The sequence below is a fragment of the Lactuca saligna genome, chromosome 3 (assembly GCF_052625555.1).
Source record: "Lactuca saligna cultivar CGN05327 chromosome 3, ASM5262555v1, whole genome shotgun sequence".
Classification (NCBI taxonomy): Eukaryota; Viridiplantae; Streptophyta; class Magnoliopsida; order Asterales; family Asteraceae; genus Lactuca; species Lactuca saligna.
In genome coordinates, this window is record NC_136419.1 from 166,859,787 (window position 1) to 166,871,476 (window position 11,690).

The following is an 11,690-nucleotide window of genomic DNA, read 5'->3' on the forward strand; positions in this document are numbered from 1 at the left end:
TAAAGTTTGTGAGTTCATAAGCATTTTTGTATGAATAAAATATGTAATGTTTCCTTGTAAATGATAGCGTAGAGTTTTCTAGAAAATCCAATATTTTTCTTAAATGTAAATTGTAGTCTTAAAACCCTAAGACCAAAAATGTAAGTAGTAATGTATAGTAAAGTAGTATCATATAGCTTTATATATTTTATAAAACCGAATGAAGGTGCATTAGCCCCGTAAACCAAATGATTGTTAATACCATATGTGAGTTACTATAGCCATACTTAATATGACTAGTGGCTTGTACAACGTTCTTTAGGCGTCAGAGCTGGTAGACATTTGTGACCCTAGACTTCCGGTCTAACTATAGCGAACAACTTAGGTGCGTGGTTGTCAATCCCGTATAGTTCTATACACAACGGTCTCGCTCTCCCTCCAGGAGACTCTAGTTATAATGTTGGACTTAAGGTGTACTTTATGTAAATTACTTGAAGAGAGTGTGTCTCACAAACTGTACTAACGGTTTACGTGTAATGTAGTGAAAATCCTTTTTGTATGTAGAAGCATTTCCCTTCCATAGTAGTTTTATAGAGTGACATAATTATAGTTTGAAATAATTATTTATGATAGGCCCGAAAACTGATAACTAGTTTAAATGAACCACAAACTATACCCATTATAGTTTAACGGAAAAAGTTGTAGAGTTAGTGAAATTTAAACCCATTTATACAAAATAATAGGTTTAGAATATTCATAATTTGGCTAAAACCCAAGAGAATATTGTCTTAGAATAGTTATGAAAACTCAATCATATTAGAAAATTTCCTTTTATCATAAAGGTCATAATATTCCTATTTGTTCATGTAATATATTTTAACCTTGTTTTTATTTAGTTATATACTATAACTTAGCTGTATGGTGCATGAAAGCTTGAAATAACTAGTAAAACCACTTAGCATGCACATAAAACCTTATACACAACATATATATGAACACATATAACAACACCTTGATATAATATAGTTTTGCTTGTACTCCCTCCCAAAAACATGAAAATCTCAAAAAAGGTGGGGTATGAACTCACATTGAATGGTTTTTGTGTGGGTTGGTTGAAGTGAGAAGATGAAGATTTCGAGCCAAACACTTGGATGGTGTTTTATGAGCTTCTCGAAAAATGTTAGTATCCAAAAATCCGAAATTCACAAGAAGAAAAGGAAGTTCTTGGAGGTCTTGGCTCGTTTTTTAGAGAAAGATGTGAAGAGTGGAAGGAGAAATCGATCAATTGGGGGTGATGAAAGGCCTCTCGGCCAAGGGTTTAAATAAGGAAGAGGAGATTCCTTTCTAGGTATCTGTTGGTTATTCAAGTGCATTACATGGAGACTTGGTGTATAAAAGAGTGTAAAGTGGTTTGGGGTTAATTGGGTGCTTTGCATAGGGATACGATAGGTAATTGCATGATCAACATGGAGGTACGTTGGGTAAAGGAGTATAAAGTTGTTTGGGCTTAATTGTGTGCTTTGCATGGATGCTTGTGGGGTAAAAGCTAGTTGTAACACCCAGAATCAGGTAGACCAATAAAAGAAAGGTTAAGCTCTAAATCAAGAGTCAACTCGTCGAGTCCAGGGAGGAACTCGACGAGTCAGAGCGAGATTCGGGTCATTGAGTAAGTGACCGACTCAGCAAGTCAGCGAGTGGACTCGGCGAGTCTGGTCTGGGCAAGAAAAACCCTAATCCCAGAGGTTGTGCCCTATATAAAGCACATTATAACCCACCCTCGGCCTCTTTGCTCCCCTTTTGAGTTCCAGAAACCCTAGAATTGAGTGAGCCTTCATTATTTGAGAGAATAGAGCCTTGGAGGAGAGAATCTTGGAGAGGGTCTTGAAGATCAAGGGCTTTGCTGCAAAGGAGTGGTGTAGATCCGGGATTTACTTCAGTTGGAGCTTTCATTTGAGGTAATATTCTGTTGTTTGGGCTTATGTGCATTTAGATCTATCTTATGTTTGAGTTTTGGGCATTTTGAGTATGGATGAGATCTATTTCAAGCTTGGAGTAGATCTGAGGTTGCTACCTCAGATCTAAGTTGGTAATAACCCAGAAAGTCATAAAGTTTAGGCCAATAAGTTGTTGGTGAAGCCCCTTTGTTACAAACCCTAGCCCTAGAGTGTTCTAAGCCTATAACTCATTGGTTACACATAAAGTTTGCCACTTTACGTGGGGGTTAGGCTCTAGAAGGATGGATCTATGGATTTGAGCCCCTGCATGGCTCGAAAAGCCACTGTATGGATTAAGAACTGAAGAGACTCGGCGAGTTGGATGAAGTTAGGCAGCAACTCGACGAGTTGGAAGAACAATTTGGCGAGTCTGTTGAAGATTGCCTTGGACTCGGTGAGTCTGTTGTTGGACTCGGCGAGTCAAGTCGCGAAACCCCAAACCTTTCGAGTTAAGACTTGGATTAGTGAGTTGAGTGGGGACCCAGTGAGTGGACAAGTCAGGACTCGGAAATCAGTAGACTCGGCGAGTCATGGTCCGACTCGGCGAGTCGAGTCGCGAATGAAAGGGATTTCAGAGCTTATGAACAAGGCGAGTCAGTAGGCTGACTCGATGAGTAGGGTCAACTTGGAAGGTTGACTGTGACCAGGACTTTGACTTTGACCAGAGTTGAGTTAATTGACTTTTGAAGGGCTGTCAGACTAAGTATCATTTTGATATTGGTAGTTTAGAGAGCTAGAGGAGCAGCGGCTCAGAAGGTTGTCGGTTAGCAGCCAGAGGGTATCAGCAGAGCTCAGCAGTTCAAGTGAGTTTCCTTCCAGTAGGAACGGGTCTAAGGCCACAATGCCGGCTCGTTTAGCTAGCAGTAGTTTCCGGACTTTAGTCCGGTGCAGTAGTTAGTATGTTTGATGCCTTCGTGGCTCAGACAAGATTTATGTGTTATGTGTTCCGGGCTATGGCCCGATGCAGTATGCAGTATATGTGTGTTCATGCTAATTGATATGTTTATGTTATGCTTTATTTAGTCAGTTTCCGGACTTCAATCCGATGCAGGGGCAAGGCCCTAGTTAGTCCGGACTTCGGTTTGATGCAGGGGACAAGGTCTCAGTCAGTTTTCGGACTTCGGTCCGATGCAGGGGGCAAGGCCCCAGATAGTCCGGACTTCGGTCCAATGCAGGGGACAAGGTCCCAGTCAGTTTCCGGACTTCGGTCCGATATAGGGGCAAGGCCCCAGTTAGTTTGGACCTCGATCTGATGCAGTGGGCAAGGCCCAATATGTGCTTTATATGTTATTGTATGGTATGTGGTAGTTTGGGGGAGCTCACTAAGCTTCGTGCTTACGGTTTTCAGTTTTGGTTTCAGGTACTCAGTTTTCAAAAGAGGAGCTCGGAAAGGTTGCAGTGCACACACCATAGTCAGTTATCCTGGGAATGTTTTACTCTGATAATGAGATTATGTTTTGAATTAATACTCGAAAATTTTGTTATGACTTATGATACGGTTTTATAAATATGGTTTTAGTAATGTTTTAAAAGAAATTTTTAGTCGTGATTTTTGGGTCGTTACAAGTTGGTATCAGAGCCTTGGTTTGAGGGATTCAGACATACTTGAGAGTGTGTCTGGACTCAAACTAATGAAACGGTAAAAGGTTTTCAAAAGAAAAACATTTTCGAAAGGAATTTTTGGTAAAAAGGAGTTTGAGAAAAGAAAAGAGTTTTAGAAAAAGCGAAAAGGATATTTAGAAAGAAAATAACTTGAAAAGAGAAAAAGGGTATGGTGCATGCAATCAACCGAGCTCAAGTAAGTACTCCCAAATTACCCATACAAGTTTATGATTATCAGTTTTAGTTCCAGTTTCAATCTCAGTTTCAGTTTCAGTAGAACAACATGCTGGTATAGGACTAAGGATCTAGGAGGATGCCTTATGTGCCTGCTTATGTGTTTCAGCCTTATGAGAATTGCATGCTAGTATTGAGTTGACAGCAGTAGGATAGCCTGTTTAGGTTATGCTTGATAGTATGAGTTCAATATTGTATGCTAGTACAGTTTCTTGAGAATAGTTTGCATGAGTATGTTACCTTTATCCGAATGTTGCTTGCTTTGTGCTTAGTGGAACTCTGAGTGATGGGAGTTATCCATTAGGTGAATACATCACGTCACATGTGGTCAGGATTGGATAAACTCAGAGTGTCGGATTTGACCCTATTGCGCAACTCTCGTTTGAGTCTAACCGTTGTAGGGATGAGTCTTGTACTTGAAGGATTATCCGAGCCTCATTGCATGTGATGGTATTCAGGTGGTGGCTAATTGGCGTTGCAAGGTGGCCTTCAGCAGCCGAGGACTGGTTTTGGTGGAGTCAGAGGTTCCCTAGGGAAAGCCTAGGATGAGAGTAGCAAAGATTAGCAGTAGACAAAAGGGACTTGGTGGAGTTGAGGTAACTCTTGAGGAAAGTACGGATAGATGTTGAAGGTAGTATGGGCCCATACTACTGAAAGCAGAGGATCTATACTCGATTCAAGAGGGGCCGAGGCAAAACCAGGGAACTAGTAAAGTGTGTGAAAGATCCCTCAGCAGCGGTATGTATATTGATCAGATTTGTGATGTGTTTCCAGCATGGTGACGTTGCGTGATATATCAGTTGGCAGTTCAGGTGCAGGGGAAGGATCTAGCTCAGGCTCTAGAGCCGGACAATTTGATGATCAGATGAGAGATGTTATTTCTGCAAAGATTATGCGCAACATCATTGATCAGACTCCCGTGATATTTGGTTCAGTTAAAGAGGCCATTATGGAGCTTTTGGACAGTCATCTTGAGGCCTTTAGGGTCGGGATAGTTTTAGGGCATTTTGGGCTCATCTAGAGCCCGATTCCTACGGAGTTCAGGGATCCATTAGGGAGGGTGATCCCATTTTTTAGCTCTTGCCATCAGGGGACGGGAGTGAGCGGGGCACCCTGTCTCCAGGAGAGACCTTTGCATGATTGGATAGTCAAGGAGGTTGCGCGAGCCATTCACGAGGAGCTACCCAACATCGTTGGACGGGTCACTGGTAGGTTGACCACGAAGCTCCAGGATCAGACAGCAGTTGTTCAGTCAATGGATGGGGTCGACGAGGTAACGCATGAGCGAGAGTCGGGTAGGGAGTCGGAAAGGAAGAGGAAAACGGATGAGACTCATGTAGCCGCAGGTTCGGGTAAGAGGCCTAAGGGGTCGGATTCGAGATCGAGGAACTATCAAAGCTGCAGTTAATGCGGGAAGTGTGGTAGGATGCATGAGGGTGCGTGCAGGCGTAGAAGTGGTGGTGATGTTGGATGTTTCAAGTGCAGTCGGATTGGCTATTTTAGCAGAGATTGTATTGTTACCATCGTTCAGGGGCTTAATCCGATATGTTTCCGTTGTAGTCATAGGGGCCACAAGAAGGCCCACTGTCCGAGTTTGTATACAGCAGGGCAGGTGCCAGCTCCTGCCCCTGGGACTTCGAGAACCACTAGCAGACATCAGGGTCGTGCAAGGGCGCCCACGGCTCGGAGCCGAGTTTTCCGATTGATTTCAGCAAGGATTTGAGCAGCACTGAATGATGGGGTACGTATCTTTTACCTTCATGTTAATTATTATTCATGATATTATTGTTATGTTGATGCATTGTTATCAATAAGAATAAGTGTTGGGGTATTATATTACCTGCTTGTGACTGAGTTTTATGCCATCTGCATACCTTGGAATTAGAATGGTAAATTGGAGGTCGTCCCCTCTAGATCAAGTTACTTCAGATACGGTGACTGTAGCATGTATGTGTAAGAATCAGTAATGCCTTACTACTTTCGAATGGTATCATTTGGGATTGATCAGTTAAATCCTTAGTAGTGACAATTTAGAGCTTTTAGTGAGGTAGCCAGCGGACAGTAAGGAAGTGGGTTGGGGATGTGCACCCCAAACGCAGGTTCTCAGGATGCAGTCCCTAAAGCAAATATAGTTAAGGATTGAAGGGTGCTCAGTTAGATAGCAAGAATGGTTCGAATATGGTAAAAGTTAGTTGGAGCGCCAACAGAGGTAAACGTTGGCGGACAGCAGATCGCCCTTTTAATGGAAGGAAGGTTGGGGAATCCTTTCGACCAGTGAGCAGTAAGGAGTTAGCCAGATCCAAGTGGGGAAGAGCCCTCCGAGTATACAAGGGTAAGAGCACGCAGTTCCAGAATGAGTACACGACCTCTGAGAAGAAAAGATAGTAGTGCAGTGATTGATGGATTGAGGAGTTCAGAGTTGGGAGTTTGAGGAACTTCCCAACAATAAGTTCATGTGATCGAGATGGTTAGTAGCCGGTTGGGAATTCAGGGTTGGAGGACCGTCTGTAGGACTCTAGTGAGTCGGAATGAGGATCTTGAGAACGGTTAGCAAGAGATGCTTTCGTGTTAGTAGTCAGTGGCAGAGACGGCATGCAGGTGTCACACCCCCAAACCAAGGATGGCGGAAACGTCCGGGGGTGGAGGACTTCATGTATAGCATCATAACCACAATTTTAATAGTAATTTAAGCAAACACAACCAACATATATATAATTGAAAAAGTTACATCACTTGTATGAATTACATGTTTCAAGATCAATTACAATATGTTGTCAAAATGTGAAAAGTTTGACGCCTTAACGTCCCATCCTCAAAAGCACTTGATAACCTGATTAGTGTTTTCCTGTGAATACAAGCTATTTGAAAGGTGTCAACACGAAGGTTGGTGAGTTCATAAGCTTTTATTAATAAACTTAGTAGGAGTATTTCACATGTAAATGTCGCGTTTGTTTCAGAAAAAAATCCGGTATTTCCCTTGAAATCCGAGAAATGTAGCCTTATAACCAAAGACTAGAGTGTATGAGAAATCATCGTTTCTTAGTAACAATATTGTGAGTTTAAAATGTTATGGAAAGTAAAGTTTCTTTTATCAACCTAAAACCTACTTCGGTTTTATGAAACCCCGTAAACTTCATGAATTGTTATCCCCCTAAGTGAGTCGCTATAATCATACTGTGACTATGTGAACCTGCCACAACGTTTCTCAGGCGTCGCGAAAATGAAATGACATTTGTCACCCGTAGACCTGCAGGTCCCACTGTAGCTAGCAGCAAGGTGTGGGGTGTCAAACCCAATATAGATCTATATACAAGTATCACGTTCTCCCTCCAGGAGATTCTGATTATAACTACCAGGAATTATATCCCGCACTCGGACGTACGGGGAGAGAGAGAGAGAGTGTCACAACATAGGTTAACAGGTTTACGTGAAATGTGTGTGAATATAAATCTTTCTTGTATGGATGTACCCTTTTTGGTACGAGTGCGTTGAGTGATGTATCATAAACTATACCTATTATAGTTTATCTAAAATGTATGTAATATGTATGAATCCTCTTATGGAAATGTATTAGTATTGTGAATTTATCAAACTATACTTTTTATAGTCTAATGATACGTGTTCCAAAATGAATGAGTAATATTTAATATTTAGTATGAATTTCATAGTTTCAGTTCATAATGGTAAACTAACAAGGAAACACATACAAATACTAAAACTTATGATTATACACTTTGCTCAACATAATACAAAGTGTTATGATATTTACATGCTGTTGGCAAAATTTAGCGATTCTGCCCTGTTTTGGAAAAATCATAGAAAAATCATACGAAGTCGAAATCTAGATCCGTAAACTATGAGAGTTCACAAAATGTGTCTAGTTTGTTCATAATTTTTATCACAAATTAATATGACCTCTAACTTGGGTGAAAAAGTCCAAAATCACAGACTGGTCCGGATTGTTGCTTGAAATGATAGGCAGTTTTGTAAAAATCACCATAAATTGTAGAAAAATCGTATGGAGATGTGCAAGTAGCCATTTTAAAGCTAAAAACTTGAACTATTTGCACCTTGTACAGTTTTGGAAACAAAAGTATTTAAGATTCCCAAAACAGTCCGTGAATGGAGTTGAACTTTTCTGATGAAGGCTGTTAGAAAATTTTTGATAGGTTCTTAGTGTTTTAACTTGTATTCACCCCCTGAAAACTTGAGAAATTATGAAAATGTAGGGGTATGAACTCACCTTGAGTGATTTCAGTAGATGATTGTTGAAGGATGGAAGTGTTTAATTCAAGAACACTTGGAGATGCCTTGAAGGTTTTCGAGAATCTAACATCATAGTTAGGGAGTTTGTTGTAAGCAACCAAAGATTTGAGTAGAATGTAGTGAAATAACAATAAGGAGGATGAATTTTTACTTACTAAGTGTGGAAGAACACTTGAAATCAGCCTTGGATCTCGAAAATTTGTGTAGAAGAGTTTGAGAGAAAAAGTGGTGTTTGTTACTTAGTGGAATGAGAGAAATGAGAGAAAATGAGGAGTGTGGTTGTTTGTTCCAGCTCAAAAACGTGGGAGTGAGTGAAATTTGAGTGTAAGGGAACATTGAAGTGACATGGGTAAGGTGGGGAGGTATGGCTGGTCATAGAGTGGGTGTGGGGTGGTTGCTTGTGTCATAAGGCAAAGTCAACACTCTACCTTAAATAAATCCCCCATTAAATCTTTATTATTTAATTAATGATTTTTATAAAAATATGTTTAAATTATGAATATTTAGGGTTTATTATGTTAAAATAAAATTTCTGGAGAAAATCCCGCTTTAAAATCACGAAAAACGGGCTTAAAATGTTAAAAATATCAAAAATGGGCTGAAAATGACAAAAATGCGAAGCCTGGCCGAGGTTCGGCCCTCTTATGCTGAACCGAGAGAGAGAGGGAGGCGGAACCGAGAGAAGAAGAAGAGAGAAGGGAAGGAGCCGAGAGGAGAGGAGAAGGAGGGAAGAACCGAGAGTGCGCGAGAGGCAGAGAGGCGGAGTCGGACCGAGAGTGCGCGAGAGGCAGAGAGGCGGAGTCGGTCCGAGAGTGCGCGAGAGGCAGAGAGGCGGGGTCGGTCCGAGAGTGCGCGAGAGGCAGAGAGGCGGGGTCGGACCGAGAGTGCGGCGCGAACAGAGAGTGGGGGCGGACCGAGAGGCACCGAGCGCTCTGTCGTGAACAGTACTTTCGGTTCCGGTTCTTGCTTCTTGCTCTCGGTTTCGGTCTTCTTACCTTCGGTTCCTAAGAGGACCTTTCGGTCCTAAGGAACTTCGCCTCTTATAAGAGGGTTTCGGTTCCTAAGGTCCATTTTTCTCGTTTTCGCCCCGTTTTAAGCCGTTTTTGACCCGGTTAAGGGCCGGAATGACCCGAATGATTCCAAAAAGTCGCGGGAAGCTTTTGAGAGAGATTTGGGAGAGATTTCTCACACTTGGAGAGATTTGAGAGAGATTTAACACTCTTGGAGAGATTTCTCATATAGAGAGATATTCGAGAGAGTTTTCACATACTTGGAGGGATTTGGGAGAGATTTGACATTCTTGGAGAGATTTCTCATACAGAGAGATATTTGAGAGAGATTTCACATACGTGGAGAGATTTGGGAGAGATTTAACATTCTTGGAGAGATTTCTCATACAAAGAGATATTTGCGAGAGTTTTCACATACTTGGAGGGATTTGGGAGAGATTTAACATTCTTGGAGAGATTTCTCATATAGAGAGATATTTGAGAGAGATTTCACATACTTGGAGAGATTTAGGAGAGATTTGACATAGACAGAGATAGAGTGAAAACGATTGAGAGAGGATCCATGTGGGACAGTTGTGAGTGTCCGGCACCGCAATGCATGGTTCGTAAACCCTGTTAAGCCTTGTTTAAGGATCTTACACATTCCCGATGAGTATGCAACATGGTTTTCATCAGTTTAATTCACTGATTAGTACTAAGGCTTAGGAAATTTTTAACACAAAACTTTTCTCTAGTGATGTTTTCCCATTAATATAGCAAGTTATACAATACGAACATAACACCAACCCTAATACACAAGGTTTAATAGAGTTGACCGGCTTGACTTGATGACTTGACTTGACTCAAGATTTACGATTGTCACAGCAGGGTTGTGTGGATTCAGGAGTTGGGGGTTTTAGAAACTTCCCAAAGATAGTTTCATGTATCCAGATTAGTAGACAGTTGGTTTGGGAACCAAGTCGAAGAATTCCTCGACGGACCGCTAAGTGTATCAAGGATATAAAATTTCGAGGTTGATGCAGCATTCGATGACTGAGGGCTGGTTTTGAGAAATTAGGATGAGGAATCACTAGCATTCAGATAGTAGTAGAGTGTTGTAAGTCTGCGGGGGTAGCCATAGCATTCACTAGCAGTCAGATAGTAGTAGAGTGTTGTAAGTCTGCGGGGGTAGCCGTAGCATTCACTAGCAGTCAGATAGTAGTAGAGTGTTGTAAGTCTGCGGGGGTAGTCGTAGCATTCACTAGCAGTCAGATAGTAGTAGAGTGTTGTAAGTCTGCAGGGGTAGCCGTATCATTCACTAGCAGTCAGATAGTAGTAGAGTGTTGTAAGTCTGCGGGGGTAGCCGTATCATTCACTAGCAGTCAGATAGTAGTAGAGTGTTGTAAGTCTGCAGGGGTAGCCATAGCATTCACTAGCAACCAGATAGTATTAGAGAGTTGTAAGTTCGCGGGTGTAGCCGTGGCCTTTATCAGGTTGGTAGGCAGCATGAGCGTGTTGTTGGACGCGGGGGAAGCAGTAGTACCCACTAGTTCGGGTGCAGCAGTGAGGATATGGGAATCCATAGGTTAGATTTCGGATTTCCCAAATGGTTCGGTTATGGTTAAGTCGACGATTTGTCAGTAGATCGTCACCTCAGTTATGAGATCAGGGAAGCAGTGGACCGCTTGGGTTTGTGTATGTTAAGGGCTACCGTTAGTCTGGGAGCCACCATTTTTAGTCCTGGATTTGATGATGTCAGGATTCGACATATGAACCCGGTCGGTTGGATTGGGAGTTTGTTAGAGTCACAGTGTCAGGATGACTAGTGGAAACTAGTTCCAGAGAAAGATTTCGTTCTGAAGTTGTGGGAGCGACTAAGTAAGGAGCCCTTGGGCTCCACAGTTGAGTTGGAACCCAATGTTGCAGATAACCGATGAGTGATTAGAGACCAGGAAGGTCTTGAGATGTTGTGGAAAGCAACCATATAGCCAGTTCAGTGTTTTAGCCAGTTCAGTGCTTCAGCCAGTTCAGTGTTTCAGCCAATTCAATGTTTCAGCCAGTTCAATGCTTCAATCAGTTTAGTGTTTAAGGTAGTTCAGTGTTTCAGGCAGTTCAGTATCTCAGGCAGTTTAGTATTGCAGGCAGTTCAGTGTTTCGGATAGTTTCAGTATGATGGCCAGTATTAGTATTTGTGTTGGAATGCAAGTGCTGACAGTATAGTTGGTCGATTTGTAATGGCAAGTCCCTCTCAGCAGGATCAGTTGAGTCTTCTGCCAAGTATAAGTGATCTGCAAGGATAATTAGGCAGGTAATCTTTCTTTATGGATGGAAGTCTCGAGTTATTGGAAGTTGAGTAGTCAGATGAGAGATAAGCAGGCTGGTTCCAGTAGCATCTATTCAGTATGAGTGGCAGAGTGGGTAGAACAGTTATAGATAGTCGAGGTATCTTCAGAAGTCACTGAAAGCGACTAGGAGATTGCGATGGGGTGTAGTAACCGATAGGAGTCCGGTAACCCAGATTTGGAGACATCAGTAAGGACCAGGGTGGTCTCGGTTCATCCGGAAGGCGGATAAGGGACAACAGAAATTTTCAATCAATGGCAGTAATGGAAAGCAGGCTATGGTA